At 42.7% G+C, this 15,947-nt stretch overlaps 1 protein-coding gene and 1 pseudogene across 1 annotated transcript in view; one reads left to right on the top strand and one right to left on the bottom strand.

The window, feature by feature from the left end:
• The window catches only part of LDB2 (LIM domain binding 2), a 514,758-nt gene that overhangs the window by 436,318 nt on the left and 62,493 nt on the right, over window positions 1-15,947 (bottom strand). The window lies entirely within an intron of this gene.
• LOC125635412 (ubiquitin-like FUBI-ribosomal protein eS30 fusion protein) lies at window positions 3,695-4,107 on the top strand (annotated as a pseudogene).

The following is a 15,947-nucleotide window of genomic DNA, read 5'->3' as shown; positions in this document are numbered from 1 at the left end:
CAGCATCACACCAAAAACTGTAGTATGTGAATATCTTTCACATTAAATAGATTGGCCACAACGAAGTCCCCAGTAAACTGTATGGAGTCCCTGGCTCTAATAGCTCATCTTAAGTGATCACTCTCCTTACAGTGTGTATAACATCCATTTTTTCATGTTCTGTGTGTATATAAATCTCCTCACTGTATTTTCCACTGAATACATTCGATGAAGTGAGCTGTAGCTCACGAAAGCTTATGCTCAAATAAATTGGTTAGTCTCTAAGGTGCTACTAGTACTCCTTTTCTTTTTGCTTGGATTGGGTTTTTTTAAAGATTGCTATTTAAGGAGTGCGACTGGTTGGTGTGGAATGTCTTTCTAGTTACAGTGGGAAAGATCGGTCAAATGGGGAGGTTTTACAGCCTTTCCTAAAGGTGGTCAGAATCTGGGTTAATCTGATCTCCTCTGGAAATTCATTCCAAACTAGATTCCCCTTGGCTAAGAACTCTTTGTCCCCAGCTATCAAGTGTTTCATCCTGGGTTTTGTGATCTGCAAAAGGCCACCATCACTATGAATTTTTGTAAAGTCAAAAATTACTTCTTTCAAAACGTGTATAATTTTCTCAGATGACATGAACATTTATGTAACGGTCTATATATAATAACTTTTTCTGTTTATTTTAGGTTTTTAGAATTTTCTTTTCATTTGAGTCTCATCCTGGCAAGTAAATTGGCCAAAACAGCTTCCTAATGAATGCTGCATCACCCCTTAGTTAGTATTTAATAGACTAAATATCCTTGCATGCAACATCATTTCTCTCCCTTCCAATATTTTTCAATGTATAAAGGGTCTAAGGAACAATTACAGTATCTTAAATATATATCACTCTGTCCATAATGAACAAGGTCTCCAAGGCCCTATGGAAGCTCCAGGAGCATATCTGGATATGCAACTATGGAGAATGCTCTTTTTCCTTGGAGAGTGCTCCCCCTTCAGTAGCAGCCACAATGCTTGGTCCTTTCCCAGGACTGGTATTAGAGACTCAACCATATGGCAGTCCAGCTGGGCAAAGACTGTGAAATTCAGAGAAGGTTGCTGCTTTCACTACAATGTAGGCAAGAAGCGTCATTGACTTTCTACCAGCAGACTGCAGTGGAGGAGGCTGTTTTCACCGACTCAGTCCATCTTAGGCAGTCAGTTCAACCACCTGATGTCTGATTAAACGGGCTGTTCTCTTTCCTGGGTGATATATCAAACAAGGAAGAACCATAAAAAGACTGCCTAGCGCAAGTCACTCCTCTCTGGCTAATCACCCATGGTGGGGCGTTTACCCCACACAGTTTGCAAGAGGGTTATACTGGCGAGCAAGGCAACGCAAGCCAGCGTGCACCTGGAGGGTGAGCCAGAACTAAATTAGATCTAAAGCCCAGCTTGGGGGCGAGGAAGGCTTGTTTCCATACAGACCAGGTGAGTCCAGTTGGGGAGGGGACTCTGAGGCAAGAAGGCAGGGTGTGCCCTATCTCTAGGAAGAAGCCTGCAGGAAGGACTGTGCCAGCCCTAGATTGGGGGATTGACTGAACCAGTGAGCAGTAGCAGAGGCATAACTGCATGGAGGACTGCCTGCTGAGCCCTGCCAGGCTGAAGGATTTGTATACTCCCCCCCCACCCCCTTTGGTGGACTTTGAAAAAGGACTCTGTGACCCTGGAAAGGGCTGGACTCTGTAAAGGGGTCTGGCTGGAAGGCCAGGTCACTCCTATGGTCAGAGTAGGCCAAAGGACAGTATGTGCATTTGTGCGGGGGAACTAAGGCACTAGTGCTACAATGCCACTTCTGGCCACAATGGGGGGGAGGGTGAGTTGGTGTGGCAAGTTTGCTGCACCCCTCAAAACAGACTGAAGCTGGTCCATAGGGACCCAAAGATCACTTAGCCCCCAGACACCAGTAAAGTCATCCACTTATGGAGCCATCTGTTAGTAGCAGCACTCCTCCTCAGCAGAACAGAAGGGTCCTCTTGGCTCCAGAGGCTCTGGAAGACTAAAGGATCCCAAAGATGGGACCAGGGTAGACAATCACACCCAGCCCATGGAACTCTGGGAGCAAGATTTTTTTTAAAATCGGGTCTTTTACCCCTAAGCTAATACAAGACACTCTGCTGAGAATTCTCTCTCCTCTTTGGGCTTGCAGTGCGGGCCACCCATTCCCTGCGTGCTTCATGTCGGCACAACACGCACCCATCAAATGCAGCACTCTGATCCAGCATGACCCAGAATGCCAGAGGTCATTTCAGATGGCTAGATCCCATTTTGCGTTTTGTATTAAGATTCTTAGTTTAGTTTCTTCAAAGCTACTAAAGCTGTTAAGAAAAATAAACCTCCCCTTTCCTTTGAAAGGAACTAATCTTTTAGAGCACAAGCACTATTTCGTTTCAGACGATCAACAGTTAAAGGAAGATTGCCGTGGCTTCTATTCTCAGAGCACTATGTATTCCTTTTGAGACCACGGTGCATTCACTCAGCCCTACTGGTTTTCCAGTTACTGTTTACCTTGCTGCAGCAAACTGTGGAAGCTTTCTTTCACACAGTACTGTGTTCTGGCTGCATTATGACATGAAGCATAAAACTGCAGCTGTATATGCCAAGGCATTTTGCCACAACAACACTTCTAGGCTCTATACAGTGTCTATCACCACTATTCATTTAGGCTACTGAAACTAACTAGCAATAACATTTTCTCCAATACAGGATGTATATGTATGCACGAGCTATGATAAAGACAGCAGAACAGCCAGCACTCTTCTAATTTAAGGCAAAAAAGTAAAGATACATAATGATCCATCTGTTGGAATTTCTGAGAGAGAACATTATTCACCTCTGCATATTTTCCTGCTTCAGTGTGTAGATTTACTTTAAAAAATAAATAAAATACCTCTAGCATTCCTGTTTTGTAGAGAATCCCAATTTTATATTTATCTATATCTCTCTGCCTTATAGTTTACTTGATGATCCCTTTAGAACACAGGAAATAAACACAAAGAATACTTGGACATTTCTAGTGTCTCACATGTAAACTTTCAAATATTAATGAAAATTCATAAATCCAGCTGCAACCCTCAAGCAGTTACTTGGAGTTTTTCCTACTTGGTTAAATAGCTAGACTTCGTTTTCCAACCATGATCTACTCCACTCATTTCCTGAGTGGAGATTTCCCCCTTTTCTGGCCTTATTCATCATTATGCCAATTCCTAGACTGATTTATTTGAATTTTGATTAAGGCAGGTTTATTTCATTTCTCTCTGGATCACATTGTGAATCCCTCACTCACCTTGGAGTAGTACCTGTTTACACAAGTACTGGTTTGAATGGGTCTGTTTGCACAGTGAAGTATGACTCCTGGTGAGTAGTCTTTCACAATCTAGCAGGCTAATAATACGACTTTTAGTGACTTTAGTGGTGACTGTTCTGTTTTGTGCATTAGTTTGGACTTTCATGCTTTTCTTTTCTTTCTTCCAGTCTATTTCAGTCCTTTAATCAATCAGTCTTAAGCTGTGGAACTTCTTTAACATTTCTTCTTCCAAAGCTTCTCTATCTAGAAAATCTTTAGTGATTCACAGCAATTTTGTTTTGTCTTTGTCTTTATGGGTCAGTATTAGTCTTGGGTAAAGACACTGTAGTTCCACAGGGCATTTGGACATGCCTAACATGGTAGCAGCGTCTCGCGCATAGCTGGAACCATGCAGCTGTTCATCCGTGCTCAGAACCTGCACACATCTTGAGGTTTCCGGACAGGAAACCTCCACTCACATTGAGTCCGTGGAGGGCATTGCACCCGAGGACCAGGTGGTTCTCTTGGGTGGAACTCCCTTGGAGGATGGATCTCTCATTGGGCAATGTGGCATCAGCAAGTTTACCATCCTAGAGGTGGCTGCTCACATGCTGGGTGGTAAGGTCCATGGCTCCCTGACTCGTGCTGGGAAGGTGAGAGGCCAGGCTCCCGAGGTTGCCAAGCAAGCAAGCAAGCAAGCAAGAAGTTGTAGACGACTGGCCGTGCCAAGAGATGCATGCAATACAACCGGCGCTTTGTCAATATCGTGCCAGGCTTTGGCAAGAAGAAAGGGCCCCAATGCTAACTCCTAAATGGCACACCTCCTCACCCAATAAAGCAGATGTCACCTGAACCTTCCCCTCCCCTCTCCCCCCACTGATAGCTCAAACCAGCTCAGTCCTTTTTCCTTCTGTCCTCTTTCAAAATTAGAACACAAGCTCTTTCAGTGTGGAGTACATGTCTGAGTATTTGTACAGTATCAAACACAATCCTGATTGGGATCTATGAGTGCCATCACAATAAATTCGGAAAGGCATTCTTCACATCTAATAAGATTCTTGTACTACATTTCAGCCAGTTCTAGTTGTGTAACCAGTTACTTTTCAAGTGGACCCCATTTTGCTATTCTTTGATAGTGCTTCCTGCCCTTCTGCAACAAACTGTTTAGCATAAAGATTTTTACATGCAATTATTATGGCAGCAAAAATATATTCTCCATATTTTCATTTTAAACTTAGCATAAGCAGCTTCCAAGGTGGCTTCTGAATCAGTCAATTAACTGAAGTAGTTAATAGTGAATACTAGTAATAGGTGCAGACTCTTCTGTCTTCACTGGGATTCTTTTAGTTGCCAAAGAAAAGATTGTTGGTTGTAATTCAGCCTAAAAACCTAGAAAATGTGTCGATTTCTTCCACTTTAGTTGATACACAAAAAGAAGAGTTAAATCCTCTGCAAACAAAAATTGATCCTTGTTTTTCTTTTTGAACCCTGATGATTTCTTGTGAAGGCTTCCACTCAAACATATTATAGATTTTCTTATTTCTTCCCTTTGAGTCCATTTTCCTTAAGAGGAATGTGGCTACATCTTATAGCAATTGTCTTCTTCCTGTTAACTTTTTGTATGTGCATCTCTCTCCATAGCTATATCTATACACACATGCACACAAACCATCTTGAAATGTATTAACCATTTCCTACCTAATCTTAACTATACTTGAAACATTTGATTTATAATATGGTTTAAAATATACAGCAATTGTTTGTATTACACAGTTTACAAACAAACTAGTTTTAAATCTTATTCTGTCTTATGTACAGATGAAATGGGGAGGGAGGGAAGGATTATTCAAATAAAAATAAAGAACAGAAGCAAGCTTCAGGAAGGGACAGGGAGAAAGGGAAGGGAAGGAAGTGGGGCAGAGAAAAAGGGGGAGTTGAGCGTGGGGCCAGGGCATTTAATAGTATCATTTAGATACTTTCAGGAAAGTATCTCTCGTACCTCTAAGAATTGAGTATATTCCTGTTAAAGTAGAATTCTTTCCATTGTGGCCAAGCTTACATGGTCTGTGCTCCAGTATTCAATTATTGGATGTTTTTTTGAATTTCCATTTTTGTAGCACTAGTCTTTTAACAATTATTAGTGCTCTGCTGAGCCAAAGTTTTTCATATTTATTCAGCTTCCAATTAATGTTCATTAGGTTTAAAATTTCATGTTTAGCTTATAACACAACTTTATTTGATAGAAAAAAGTTAACTGTCCAATTAAATTCTACCCAAAACATTGCGTTTAGGAGCCTTCCTACGCCTATGGGTTAAATTAGAACCTGCTGAATCATAACCAACATTTTTCTGATTGAGTGGCACCCATTTTGAACAATCAGAGAGGTCCAATCCATCGTCTGTATGATTTTCTGATGGATTAATCTTAACCAGAGATGGAGCAGTTTAGAGCACTGGCTAATTTGTTTTCATTGGTTAGCAGAGAATAACTGGCCTAGTTCCTCCTCCGTTTTTAGGGAATCCATGTTTAATTCAAATTTGCTGGCCAGGTGTGAATATAGAGTTCCCATAGTTCTTGGTAATATTTGAGGAAATGAAAGCAGTTCAGGTGGATCTGAGGTAGCACATACATCAAGGCAAAACTGATTTGTGATGGCATATTTAAGTTGTATATATATTGACACTCCTCCGTCTCTAGATTGAGCTTTTCTTTTAATATTGTAAAAGCAGGAAGGTATCATTTTCCATAAACTGGCTGATAGTCAAGACGCCTTTCCTTATCCAACTGCCCAAATGATGAGGTTGCCTGCTATATAGTTTTGATTTACTCCAGACAGAGGCCTTAGTATGTAGAAGGGGATCATTTCTGAATTTAGAAACATAGTACGCCAAGTATTTCTGGCTGTCACAGTCAGTGGCAATTGCTCTTCAGGGAATCAATAGTAGTCTGAGTGAAGCACACTGGGAAAGGGTAAAAGGAGCAACACATTTTGCATCCACGTATAGCCAATCCAGGGCTCTACAGCATAAGAGAATGAGCCACTGTGCTGGTTGGCTAAGAATTGTTCCCTGATGGTAAAGTTTAAAGTCATGAAATCTGAAACCACCTGCTTTGCTAGGGAGCTCCAATCTTTGTAAGGTGAGTCTGGGCTTATCAGCATTCCATATGGAAGGCCAGAATACGTTGCTGGCTTTTGTTAAAATAAAAAGGTAGGAATATGAATAAAGAAGGAATTCAGACTAAAAAAGGATCTTGAGAAGAGCCTTCATTTTAATTATGTTTATTGCCCCTCCTCGCCCCCACACACACGAGAGAGAGAGAGAGAGAGAGAGAGAATATCACCCATCTATTTACATCATGTGTTAACTCTTTACAGTAACTATTTTTGAACAGTGCTCATTCATTCATGGTTAATTTCCATCTCTTCTGAGGGAAAGAGTTTAAATTGGTGTACTCATTTGATCTTACCAGAACTCCATCTACAGCATGACCACAGAACAAATTCTACAGAATTTGGCACGTTATATTCACCTCACCTGACAAGATCTATTTGCAGGGTTGGGCAGTTGGAAAAAATCAATCCCTACCTCAGTATTTGGCAATGATGCAATGGCTGTTGGAACACTAGGTCCAGTTTTGGACTCAACAATTCAAGAAGGATGTTAATAAATTGGAGAGAAGAGTCACAATATGATTAAAGGATTGGAAAACATGCCGTATAGGGATGATAACATCCAGAGTGGCCATACTGGGTCTGACCAGTGGTCCCTCTAGCCCAGTAGCCTGTCTTCCAATAGTGGCTGGTGCCAGGTGCTTCAGAGGGAATGAACAGAACAGTGCAATTATTGAATAAGCCATCCCCTCTCATCTACTCCCTGTTCTGGCAGTCAGAGGCTTGGACACCCAGAGTATGGGGTTGTTTCCCTGACCACCTTGGCTAATAGCCATTGATGGACCCATCTGCCATGAACTTATCTAATTCTTTTTTGACCCCAGTTATATTTCTGGTATTCACAACAGCCCCTGGCAACAAGTTCCGCATGTGGACTGTAATGTGTGATGACATCCTTCCTTATCTTAGTCTGCCTATTAATTTCATTGGGTGACCCCTGGTTCTTGTGTTATGTGAAGGAGTATCTAACACTTCCTTACTCACTTCTCCACACCATTCATGATTTGAGAGACCGCGGTCATATCTCCCCCCATCCCAGTTGTCTCTTTTCTAAACTGAGCAGTCCCAGTCTTTTTAATGTCTCCTCATATGGAAACGGTTCCATACCCCTAATCAGTGACACATCACCTTCATATTGGTGCACATAACAAAATTTATGTTGTGGGGGTAGGGCCAAGGGGTATGGGGTGCAGGAGGGTGCTCTGGGGCTACGGCTGGAAGAGAGGACTCCCCATAGCAGCACCTGGGCTGCGGGGTAGAGGTGCCTCCCTCTGCCATGGTAGCTCCGGGGCTGGGGTTGCAGGATAGGTGCCCCTCCCCGGCAGGTCTGGGCCAGGGCTGGTTTCAGGCTGGGGGAGGGGTGCTGTCATGGCTGGGTTGGGGCTGGTTGCGACTGGATTCGGGGCACCCTGGCCACAGCAGGAGGTTGGGGGCCAGGTGCCCCTCCCCAGCAGCTCCCCAGACGGGTTCCCTGAGCACTTGCACCACGCTAAGAGGGCTGCTACACAGCCACGTGACTTACAGGGAACTTAGCCACTAATCATTTTTCTTGCCTTTCTATATACTTTTCCAACTCTAATATATCTTTTTGGAAATGGGGGTGACCAGAACTGCACACAATATTCAAGGTATGGGCATAGCATGGATTATTTTATGTCTTATTAACTTCCTTTCCAAATGGTTCTTAATATTCTGTTAACTTTGACTGCTACTGCACATTGAACTGAAGGTTTCGGAGAATTATCCACAATGACTCCAAGATCTCTTCCTTGCATGGTAATAGCTAATTTAGATCCATCATTTTGTATGTATAGTTGGAATTGCTTTCCAACATACATTATTTTGCACTGATTGACACTGAATTTCATTTGTCATTTTTGTTGCCCAGTCACACAGTTTTGGGAGATCCCTTAGTTAAGTCCAAAACTGACTAAAGAGTTACAATCTTGAGTAATTTTGTATCCTCTTCACATTTTGCCACCTCAATATTCATCCCCTTTTCCAGATCACTTATGAATATGTTGAATAGCACAGGTCCCAGTACTGATCCCTGGGGAACCTCACTATTTACCACTCTCCATTGTGAAAATTGACCTTTTTTTGGACCCTTTGTTTCCTGTCTTAACTATTTACTGATCCATGAGAAGACCTTCCTTCTTATCCCATGATTGCTTACTCAAGGAGCTCAATCTATTTAGCTTAACAAAGACAAGCTTAAAGGATGACTTGATCACAAATTGTAAGTACCAAGTGGGGAACAAAACATTTGATAATTGGCTCTTCATTCAAGCAGAGAAAAGTATAACAAGATCCATTGGTTGGGAATTCAAACTAGACAAATTTAGAAGGGAAAAGAGATGCAAATTTTTACCAGTGAGAGTAACTAATCTATGGACCAATTTATGAAGAGCAGTGGTGGAATCTCTGTTACTGATCATTTTAAAATCAAGATTGGATATTTTTCTAAAAGATATGCTCTAGTTCTAACAGGAGTTAATTCAAGGAAACATGGGTGGTAGAATAACTTGTATAGTGGGGTTCTGGGGGACATTGACCCAAACTGTAAATCCTGTATATGACAGAAACCCCCTTCAAGACAGGGGGTACTGCTGCACTGCATCCCTAGTTTCAGCACCTATGCAAGGAAGTCCTATGGCCTGTGTTAGATAGGAAGTCAGATTAGATGAGCACATTGGTCCCTTTTGGCTTTATCTATTAATCTGTCCTTTGAAGTGTGGTTTCCACAGAAACCAGGTGAAAATTTGGGCTTCTAGGAGTTCCCTCCACAAGAGTTTTTTTTGCATACATAAATGTAGTATGCATACTCTAACAATGGGATTAACAACAGAAGTGGTCACAGATCATATAAGATATATGGCTGGTCCTACTATACGACTGTAATACAAATGGTTCTTAATTTTTTTCTTGCTAATCAAAGTTATCCCATACTGATAAAATGGGAATTTCAACATTGTGGTACTGTGATAGCCAATACTGTAAATTGGAAGTAAATTTCTAGCTAGCAAAGAAAGGACCGACTCATTTGTCTCAGTCACTTTCCAGGACTGTGAAATTTTCCATCAGGTAGGAGAATCCATGCCCTAAACATAGCCTTATGTAACTTTGCATTTCTGGCAAAAAATTGACTTCCAGTTCTTTGTACCAAGCTGATGAGGGCAGAGTCTGTACTTGCCAGAGCTGTCTCGAGTTTTTAAACAGTCTTGCAGAGCTGGTTTCCCACCCAATCCCGCCATGCTGGGCCTGATCCTCTTATTTACCAGGAAGGAAACTAGGAGATCTTGCTCTTCTAGATATTATTCATGAGGGAAAGTGGCTGCTGCTACAGTATGTATCTTCCTCGAGCCTCCACCATATCCCCATCCATCACTTCTTCCCCCAGTTGAGGAGCCCCATTCTCCATCTCCACCAACCCAGCAGCTCTTAACTCCCTACTTTCCAATCTACCAAATTCTCTGTTCCCAACCAGCAGTCCCCAGAGCAGTGGCATCTTTGCAGAATTTCCCCAGGAAGACATTCTGAAGTGATGGCGACTGAGTGTCACTCTATATAGGTTTCAGAGTAGCAGCCGTGTTAGTCTGTATTTGCAAAAAGAAAAGGAGTGCTTGTGGCACCTTAGAGACTAGAGCAAAGCACCAGACCATTATTTCAGTCTGATACAGCAGGGGTCTCCAAACTAGGGCCCGCAGGCCAGATCTGGCCCGGGGCTTCCATTTGTCCGGCCCTCCAACCAACAGGGGAGAAGTGAACAGCTGAGTAGGCACACCGAGCAGGCCGGGGGAGGGGCCGCCAGCAACAGCTCAAGTGAGGTGGCAGCACAGCTGAGCTGTGCAGAGGGGTGAGTGCCCCCGGGAGCCAGGGTGCCCCCAAAAGGGGAGCCAACTTACGGGAGAGTCGTTGCTGCAGCCGAGCAGGCACGGACCCCTGCCTTAGAGTAAAAATACAAGCCAGATGCTTAATTACATCTCCAATAAATGGAGTAAAGAAGATGGAAATTAACAATTTCATAATGGTTACATTTTAACTACAGCACTAATAGAATCAAACAGTCCCCGCCAACAATGGGAACCTGGAGCTTCTTACCAAAGTACAGCCAAACTTTCAATCCTTTGTCCTTTTCTTCAGCAGAGCAGGCACAGGGAGAAGGGAGCAGGCACGGGCCAGAGCAGACCCAAAAAGGGGAGCCAACTTTTATACCAGATTTAGAATTTAATGCAACACTGACACAGTAGTGTTTTTTAACGATTTTGAATATTTAATCTCTTTCACAGTCGCTTCGGCCCACGAAGCCCCTTCAAAAATCTAATATGGCCCTTGTCTCATAAAGTCTGGAGACCCCTGTGATAGAAGGAGGGCTTGCTTTTGACTGGTCTTGGAGTAGAGTGAGATTATGTACAGCTCTCAATAAGCCTGAGTGTAACTGCCACAGAAATGACTACAGTGCCTCATACCATATGCGGCCTCTGAAATACAGAACACTTCCATGGCAGCCAATCCATCACACTGTAATGAAATCTTATTACTGCTTTAAAAAAAAAGAAAAGAAAAGAAAAAAAGCTGAGATTCATGGAGAAACTATTTTTTTGGTGATTTCTAAGGCTTCTCCCCTAAACATAAGAAATTAATATATTTTATTTAAAAAGCAGTGAAACCAGCTGTTTTTCTTGGTGTTGAACACCTGGTAACTGGCAAGTTTTCCCAAGGGTTTTCTTTGTCCGCTAAAGGAGATTGAGAGGGATATTCACCACTAGGGACTCTTTGGTGGAACATTAGTAGGGCTCTCCCACCATTGAGTTTTTTTGGAAAACCTTGACGTTTTATTCCCACTACCAGAAACTCTCCATTCCCAGCCTGCATCCAGGTGTGCCCCAATTCCAGTAGGTGCTGGTTCCCAAGCTTTTTCCTCTAGGGCAATGAATCAGGAGTGGTGCGCAATTGTGTTGAGAAGTCAAGATCAGGACTAGACTAATAGGTCTGGAACCAAAGAGGGGGAAAAAGGGGGCAGGGGGAGAAGGTGGGGTGGGTGGAAGTATGAGAAAGGTCATTGTTTTGGAAGGACAGCAGTATTGCCAGCCTTAATTATTCAAATATTAGGAGTCATCCTCGCTAAAGGCATGAGTGACTTTAAAAATCATGAGAATTTTTTTTTTTTAAAAGCAATACAGGGGGTTTTTTACTTGCCTTCTGGTTTGGGCCTTTAGGATACTTTGGAATCACATTTTCAAGCTTTTCTCTGCAACGAGGTCTAAAAAAATTAAATGTAAAAAAAAAAAAAAGGTAATTATGTTATCACATGACACCAGAAGCTGGGACTTAAAATAAATAAATGCAAGACCTCTGATTAAAAATATATATATATATCACTGAAGTTTTCAGCATTGGGAGACCAACTAGCTAGGAGGGATCTCCAGTCAAGGGAGAAGATGTATTTACTCACCTTCAATGCTCTAAGAAGGTGAGAAAGTATCTATTGTACCTTCTGAATAAATGTGAATATGGACACAGAGGAATAAGGATGCATTTGCCACCTCAATATTTTATTTTTGTGTACGGATTGTGCTGGTCCAGCCACTCTTAAATTGTGGTAACCTGGTAAAACCCAGAATATAAAATGTAGGCTATAGATAATAATACATATTTGAGTAGCAGCTATTTTTGGTGTCGTGTTAACACTTCACATTTTAAATATTTTTTTGTATCATTTTAAAATAGCTCCTGTTATATATCTCAGAGATTTTGCATTGTGGTTTAAAATAAAAATGAAAACTCAAGGTATCAAAACTAAATTTTACTATGGAGCTAATGACTGCACCGTACAGATTTTCTATGGTTATTGCATTAGAGAGAAAGAGTTATGAAACTTCATGCTTTTATACGTTTTGATGAGCTTGCAATCTTGGTTGAAGGAGAGAGTAAATTCTCAGCTGCTAAACATCAAATTGCTTATTGGAACAGCTGCTGTTCTGAGCTGAGTAAGCAGGACAGCTAAGGATGGTGCTTTTACTAAAATAGCACTGGAGCTGGTCAAAGACTAGGTATTACCAATAATAAATGTCTAGTGGATTGATATTTCCATTTCTCCCCTTTTAACCACACACAGAGTATTCTTTTCTCATCGTTGCTTTCTGTATCTCTGACACGGTTCCCTCTAAGCTGTACGCATGTGTGTGTGCACACAGATCCTAAACCCTGCACACACGGCAAAACACCTCAAACACAAACATTTGCACAACAGCACAACAATTTGCACAGAAGAAATTTTTTGCACACATGGCCTGTCAAAAATTTGAGGGAACATTGATCTCCGACTGGTTAGGTTGTACAGTGTGTCAGTTACACAATATCCTACCCTCCAAGTCGCACAACCCCTCCTCGTTGTAGTGACTGGCCAAATTTAGCTCAAGGTGCATTGTTCTATTTCAGAAAATGTCACTGGAAAAAAGCCTATATTTTGCCTTAGATGGCCAGTGCAAAATTTCCAGGGCATACCCTATTGCGTGTGAATGGCTGAAAAACGCACACAAGTAAAATGTTAGGAGACTGCACATGAATTCTAACACTAAATTCCACTGTAATGCCATTCACCCAGGGCCTCATCTTAAATTCCATCAATGGGTGTGTAACGATGCTGGTTCTGGCGGGACCCAACTGAGAGTGCCAATGCAGGGCAAATTGCTTAAAGTAGAGCAGTTACAGCCCAAGGCTGGGGTTTCTATGCACACCAAGGCAAACCAAACCAGCCAAACAGAGAAGACTTTGGTTTTACCCCACTGGCTAACCACAAGTCACACAAGCAATTCCCTTAGACACTCCAGTTTCCCAGTAATCACCGCCAGTGCCACTCATTATGGGGACAAATGGTTGTGAAAACCAATACCCCAGTAAAAGAAAAAAGGTTCTCTCGATTCCAAAGGACCAAGCCCCAGACCCAGGTCAATATACAAGTCAGATCTTACCCACAAATCACACTGTTGCCAATCCTTTAGAATCTAAAATCTAAAAGATTTATTCATAAAAGGAAAGAAATATAGATGAGAGCTAGAATTGGTTAAATGGAATCAATTACATACAGTAATGGCAAAGTTCTTGGTTCAGGCTTGTAGCAGTAACGGAATAAACTGCAGGTTCAAATCAAGTCTCTGGAGGACATTCACAGCTGGGATGGGTCATCAGTCCTTTATTCAAAGCTTCAGTGTAGCAAAAGTTCCTCCAGAGGTAAGAAGCAGGATTGAAGACAAGATGGAGGAGCTGCAGCAGCTTTTTATATTCTCTTGCCATGTGGTTTCTCTTTCTTTGTCCCAAGGACAAGCAGCCCATCACATGACCTGGAAAAACCTCAGAGTTCTGTCCATAGGCAAGTCCCTGCATACCTTGCCGAGTCACCAGGCGTGTCTGCCTTCTCTCAATGGGTCAATTGTATAGCTGATGGTCCTCAAATCGGCCATCAAGCAGGCTAGGCAGAGCTGACACCAACTTTCCAGAAGCATAGCATAAGTTTGAAATACAGACAGTATAGAGCCAATACTGATACCTTTAAATACAAAAATGATACATGCAAACAGATAGCATAATCATAACCAGCAAACCATAACCTCATCTTAGACACCTTATTTGACCCCCTTGATACAAGATTTGATGCCACTACAGGACCTTGGTTGCAACAATGTTCTATACGGTCCCAGTTCATCATAGAATATCAGGGTTGGAAGGGACCTCAGGAGATCATCTAGTCCAACCCCCTGCTCAAAGCAGGAACAATCCCCAACTAAATTATCCCAGCCAGGGCTTTGTAAAGCCTGTCTTTAAAAATATCTAAGGTAACGCATTCCAGTGTTTCACCACCCTCCTCGTGAAAAAGTTTTTCCTAATATCCAACCTAATCTCCCCCACTGCAACTTGAGACCATTACTCCTTGTTCTGTCATGTGGTACCACTGAGAACAGTCTAGAGCCATCCTCTTTGGAACCCCCTTTCAGGTAGTTGACAGCAGCTATCAAATCCCGCCTCATTCTTCTCTTCTGCAGACTAAACAATCCCAGTTCCCTCAGCTTCTCCTCATAAGTCATGTGCTCCAGTCCCTTAATCATCTTTGTTGCCCTCCGCTGGACACTTTCCAATTTTTCCACATCCTTCTTCTAGTGTGGGGCCCAAAACTGGACACAGTACTCCAGATGAGGCCTCACCAAAGTCGAATAGAGGGGAACGATCATGTCCCTCGATCTGCTGCCAATGCCCCTACGTATACATCCCAAAATGCCATTGGCCTTCTTGGCAACAAGGGCACACTGTTGACTCATATCCAGCTTCTCGTCCACTGTCACCCCCTAGGTCCTTTTCTGCAGAACTGCTGCCAAGCCATTCGGTCCCTAGTCTGTAGCGGTGCATGGGATTCTTCCGTCCTAAGTGCAGGACTCTGCAGCTGTCCTTGTTGAACCTCATCAGATTTCTTTTGGCCCAATCCTCTAATTTGTCTAGGGCCCTCTGTATCCTATCCCTACCCTCCAGCGTATCTACCTCTCCTCCCAGTTCAGTGTCATCTGCAAACTTGCTGAGGGTGCAATCCACACCATCCTCCAGATCATTTATGAAGATATTGAACAAAACTGGCCCCAGGACCGATCCTTGGGGTACTCCACTTGATACCGGCTGCCAACTAGACATGGAGCCATTGATCACTACCCGTTGAGCCTGACAATCTAGCCAACTTTCTATCCACCTTATAGTCCATTCATCCAGCCCATACTACTTTAACTTGCTGGCAAGAATACTGTGAGATACTGTGTCAAAAGCTTTGCTAAAGTCTAGGAACAACACATCCACCGCTTTCCCCTCATCCACAGAGCCAGTTATCTCGTCATAGAAGGCAATTAGATTAGTCAGGCATGACTTGCCCTTGCTGAATCCATGCTGACTGTTCCTGATCACTTTCCTCTCCTCTAAGTGCTTCACAATTGATTCCTTGAGGACCTGCTCCATGATTTTTCCAGGGACTGAGGTGAGGCTGACTGGCCTGTAGTTCCCAGGATCCTCCTCCTTCCCTTTTTTAAAGATGGGCACTACATTAGCCTTTTTCCAGTCATCCTGGACTTCTCCGGATCGCCATGAGTTTTCAAAGATAATGGCCAATGGCTCTGCAATCACATCCGCCAACTCCTTTAGCACTCTCGGATGCAACGCATCCGGCCCCATGGACTTGTGCTCTTCCAGCTTTTCTAAATAGTCCCAAACCACTTTTCTCCACAGAGGGCTGGTCACCTCCTCCCCATGCTGTGCTGCCCAGTGCAGTAGTCTGGGAGCTGACCTTGTTCGTGAAGACAGAGGCAAAAAAAGCATTGAGTACATTAGCTTTTTCCACATCCTCCGTCACTAGTTTGCCTCCCTCATTCAGTAAGGTGCCCACACTTTCCTTGATTTTCTTCTTCTTGCTAACATACCTGAAGAAACCCTTCTTGTT

The sequence above is a fragment of the Caretta caretta genome, chromosome 4 (assembly GCF_965140235.1).
Source record: "Caretta caretta isolate rCarCar2 chromosome 4, rCarCar1.hap1, whole genome shotgun sequence".
Classification (NCBI taxonomy): Eukaryota; Metazoa; Chordata; order Testudines; family Cheloniidae; genus Caretta; species Caretta caretta.
This window is presented reverse-complemented; position numbering and strand designations above follow the sequence as displayed.